The sequence below is a fragment of the Schistocerca piceifrons genome, unplaced genomic scaffold, assembly GCF_021461385.2.
Source record: "Schistocerca piceifrons isolate TAMUIC-IGC-003096 unplaced genomic scaffold, iqSchPice1.1 HiC_scaffold_1266, whole genome shotgun sequence".
Classification (NCBI taxonomy): domain Eukaryota; kingdom Metazoa; phylum Arthropoda; class Insecta; order Orthoptera; family Acrididae; genus Schistocerca; species Schistocerca piceifrons.
The window spans coordinates 90,001-95,000 of NW_025727087.1; the positions used below are offsets into that span (position 1 = coordinate 90,001).

General features: G+C 53.1%; 1 non-coding gene across 1 annotated transcript in view; it reads left to right on the top strand.

The window, feature by feature from the left end:
* Positions 1–3,962: 3,962 nt before the first annotated feature.
* The window catches only part of LOC124731033, a 1,909-nt gene continuing 871 nt past the window's right edge, over positions 3,963–5,000 (top strand). The window contains exon 1 of the ribosomal RNA XR_007008148.1: positions 3,963–5,000. This exon is cut by the window's right edge and continues 871 nt beyond it. This is a non-coding gene — a ribosomal RNA (small subunit ribosomal RNA).

Genomic DNA, 5,000 nt, shown 5'->3' on the forward strand with positions numbered 1-5,000 from the left:
CCCCAACCGCCACACGCGCACCTCCAGCGGATGAACGGCGGAAGTTTCCCGCACTCGTAAAGTGCAATCCACCCCTATAACTTGCGTTTCATGAAGAGTTATTTCCAATATGCGACATTCCCGCTGTCCCTATACATGAGCCGCGACCTGTACCACTTACGAGCGAGAGACGCGATCGCGTTGCTCACTGTACGGCGTCCGATACCGAGCCATCAGCATGTCGGTCCCCATGCGCGTTGCACTCGCACTCGCAGTCGCAAAAACGTGGGGCAAATATATTACGCGGAAGAGCTATAACAGACCGAGCCCCACTGCATGGGGGGAGTCTTTGTCACTAATGTACACAGATGGAACATTTTGGACTGGAACCAGATTACCCGTACACACGGCGCTGATTAGTAATCAATGCAGAGCCATCAAACTACAGCAAATATACACAACTGTCCGTATACATGCTGAAAGAGTCTGCCCACAATGGGAACCACACGTCAGCCAGACACTCTGATCACGCACCACTCTCTGCTTCTAACAGGCGCACATACAATATGTAAGCACCAGCATGGAACAACATCCAGTGCATCTTCTCCGCCACATTACACAATCCACACTATCACAACCAGACCAGGAGGTCCATGCGGAAAATACAATATCCCAGCCTTTCGACATCCACCATTGCGCAGACCAGGCACCAACACCCACACATGTCCTATACAACGGTGCACCCAACATCACAATAGTACCTCCTGTCACAGCGCACAAACAATGACATGAGTCAAAGACACAGGTCTCACACAAGCATAGAATTGGAGCGCCGCCTCTAATAAGCCAAAGGTGCATCCTGACGTGACAAATCTGATCATGTCACAAGCATTCACTTACTATAATCACTATCAACGAACCTGCCGCCCCCGCCCCCCCCCCCTACACCTTTCCTTACAACAACGTGTAACCTAACCTAACCTAACCTAACCTATGTTGTACCTTAACCTAACCTATGTTGTACCTTAACCTAACCTATGTTGTACCTTAACCTAACCTATGTTGTACCTTAACCTAACCTATGTTGTACCTTAACCTAACCTATGTTGTACCTTAACCTAACCTATGTTGTACCTTAACCTAACCTATGTTGTACCTTAACCTAACCTATGTTGTACCTTAACCTAACCTATGTTGTACCTTAACCTAACCTATGTTGTACCTTAACCTAACCCATGTTGTACCTTAACCTAACCCATGTTGTACCTTAACCTAACCCATGTTGTACCTTAACCTAACCCATGTTGTACCTTAACCTAACCCATGTTGTACCTTAACCTAACCCATGTTGTACCTTAACCTAACCCATGTTGTACCTTAACCTAACCCATGTTGTACCTTAACCTAACCCATGTTGTACCTTAACCTAACCCATGTTGTACCTTAACCTAACCCATGTTGTACCTTAACCTAACCCATGTTGTGCCTTAACCTAACCCATGTTGTGCCTTAACCTAACCCATGTTGTGCCTTAACCTAACCCATGTTGTGCCTTAACCTAACCCATGTTGTGCCTTAACCTAACCCACGTTGTGCCTTAACCTAACCCACGTTGTGCCTTAACCTAACCCACGTTGTGCCTTAACCTAACCCATGTTGTGCCTTAACCTAACCCATGTTGTGCCTTAACCTAACCCATGTTGTGCCTTAACCTAACCCATGTTGTGCCTTAACCTAACCCACGTTGTGCCTTAACCTAACCCACGTTGTGCCTTAACCTAACCCACGTTGTGCCTTAACCTAACCCACGTTGTGCCTTAACCTAACCCACGTTGTGCCTTAACCTAACCCACGTTGTGCCTTAACCTAACCCACGTTGTGCCTTAACCTAACCCATGTTGTGCCTTAACCTAACCCATGTTGTGCCTTAACCTAACCCACGTTGTGCCTTAACCTAACCCACGTTGTGCCTTAACCTAACCCACGTTGTGCCTTAACCTAACCCACGTTGTGCCTTAACCTAACCCACGTTGTGCCTTAACCTAACCCACGTTGTGCCTTAACCTAACCCACGTTGTGCCTTAACCTAACCCACGTTGTGCCTTAACCTAACCCACGTTGTCCCCTAAAGTAACCCACGTTGTCCCCTAACGTAACCCACGTTGTCCCCTAACGTAACCCATGTTGTCGCCTAAACCTGCTCTGTAATTGTTATACGACTCGTTCAATTAGTGTAGTGTTGCCCACCCGCAACCCTCGCAATATAGTTCGCTACTCGCACTGCCCGCTCCCCTGTGTATCGCTTCATGTTAAACACCTTGCAAGTCTTGCTGACTTTCCACATGCTCCTGCTGTACACTGTAATGTGGATGGCAGCAGGACGTACATGCCGCCCCTCCCCACGTCCCCACCTTGCCCCCCTGCCTTCGCAAGCTGGTTGGTGAGAAGTTTGCATGTTCAATGCCCTTCGCATGCGACGTACTCAGGCTACGTTGTGGTGCGGCCTGTGTCAACCGTCCGCTAATGTCGTACGCGTAAACCACAATCTGTACTGCACATTCGTCCTTATGTACCGAATGATACATCGTGGCACATGTGTGACCGTACAACGACTGCGCCCAAAAACGGCGGACCATACAGTGCAAATATTGTGCACGCAGCTACGTGTCGTCTCCCTATGAGAGCTGGATTGCAGTGTGGTACGCCATAGAGACGTGTGGGAGGAACGGACGCCGTGGATGGCGATCAGCATGAGCTGTCTGTTGATGTATTCGGACCTAGTCGTCTCTCCTCACACACCGTGATGGCATGGTGCACCGCGTTCCATATCTGCGACATGCTACAGAGGCCGGTTGACAGTCGTTCGAGCAATGGACATCGCATACGTACGGGGGCCACCTTCCACGTATTGTCTAGGCGTGCACATTTTGTTGCGTGTATGTGGGCAGACGTAGTGTGGCGTGACACCTGACACAGGCATGCAATAATCGTTGAAGTTGCAAATGGCGATGGACGCCTGCGTTTTCTGGTGAAGTTACGCAAATGAACAAATGGTAACCTGTTGTGGTGCGGTTGTTCTCGCTAGGGGTGAATCGGTGATGGCGACGATAGGTTGAGGTACGAACCGGTTGTTCCAGCGATACCCACCATGCCGACGAAACTGAACGGCATCTGGGTGTGAAGCGATACGCGGCGGTGGCTGGGTGGGACCGTCCCCGGCCGGTGAGGGGGCGCCTCCCGGCGTGCTGGCCGCGCGGTGCGTGGGCGCACGCGCTACAGCCGGCTGGTGGGGGCGGCCAGTGGCAGGCGCGCCGGCCGACGGACGCGGCAGGCGTCGCAGCTGCGCGCCGGCGCACCCTGCGCGCGGCGCCGTGCGGCCAAAGTAGGTCCTCGCGGGCCCGGTGCGAAGCGCGGTGGACATCTTCAGTGTGCTGGTCCGATTGAGGACTGTGTGCGTTGAGGATGCGCCGCCGCCCGGCGCTCGGCGCCGCGACGCCGTCTGCTGCTCGGTCGCCCCAGCGGTTCTCGCTGGTGGTTTGTATCGCAGCTGTGCGGATGTGTTGGCGCGTGCGCTGTGCTGGGAGAGTTCGCTTCGGCACCCAAGTGGGGCTTTTGTCCTTCTGTGGCGCTGGCGTTGGAGCTGCCGGTCACCGTAGGTGGCGCGTGTTGTCTCCCGCCGGCAATGCCACGACAGCACGCTCCCGGGCCTCTGTCGGCAGCGGCAAGCTCAGTTGGGAGCACGGGTGGTCGCACCGAAAGCGTCTACTCGCCTAACTCCGGGCGATTGCGCCTCTCTCGAACCCGACCAAGTACTTGGGACGGCGCTGCGCGCCGCCGGGACCTGAGAGGGTTTCGAGGTGTATTGTGCAGGGGAGCTCAGCCTCCTCCTGTTTGCAGAATGATTGAGCGGACGCTTGCGTGTTCGCGCGGGCCCCCGGGACACACTCCCGGGCGGCCGGCTGCTCAGCTCTAGTTGACGCAGCTCCCTGGTTGATCCTGCCAGTAGTCATATGCTTGTCTCAAAGATTAAGCCATGCATGTCTCAGTACAAGCCGCATTAAGGTGAAACCGCGAATGGCTCATTAAATCAGTTATGGTTCCTTAGATCGTACCCACGTTACTTGGATAACTGTGGTAATTCTAGAGCTAATACATGCAAACAGAGTCCCGACCAGAGATGGAAGGGACGCTTTTATTAGATCAAAACCAATCGGTCGGCTCGTCCGGTCCGTTTGCCTTGGTGACTCTGAATAACTTTGGGCTGATCGCACGGTCCTCGTACCGGCGACGCATCTTTCAAATGTCTGCCTTATCAACTGTCGATGGTAGGTTCTGCGCCTACCATGGTTGTAACGGGTAACGGGGAATCAGGGTTCGATTCCGGAGAGGGAGCCTGAGAAACGGCTACCACATCCAAGGAAGGCAGCAGGCGCGCAAATTACCCACTCCCGGCACGGGGAGGTAGTGACGAAAAATAACGATACGGGACTCATCCGAGGCCCCGTAATCGGAATGAGTACACTTTAAATCCTTTAACGAGTATCTATTGGAGGGCAAGTCTGGTGCCAGCAGCCGCGGTAATTCCAGCTCCAATAGCGTATATTAAAGTTGTTGCGGTTAAAAAGCTCGTAGTTGGATTTGTGTCCCACGCTGTTGGTTCACCGCCCGTCGGTGTTTAACTGGCATGTATCGTGGGACGTCCTGCCGGTGGGGCGAGCCGAAGGCGTGCGACCGCCTCGTGCGTGCTCGTGCGTCCCGAGGCGGACCCCGTTGAAATCCTACCAGGGTGCTCTTTATTGAGTGTCTCGGTGGGCCGGCACGTTTACTTTGAACAAATTAGAGTGCTTAAAGCAGGCAAGCCCGCCTGAATACTGTGTGCATGGAATAATGGAATAGGACCTCGGTTCTATTTTGTTGGTTTTCGGAACCCGAGGTAATGATTAATAGGGACAGGCGGGGGCATTCGTATTGCGACGTTAGAGGTGAAATTCTTGGATCGTCGCAAGACGAACAGAAGCGAA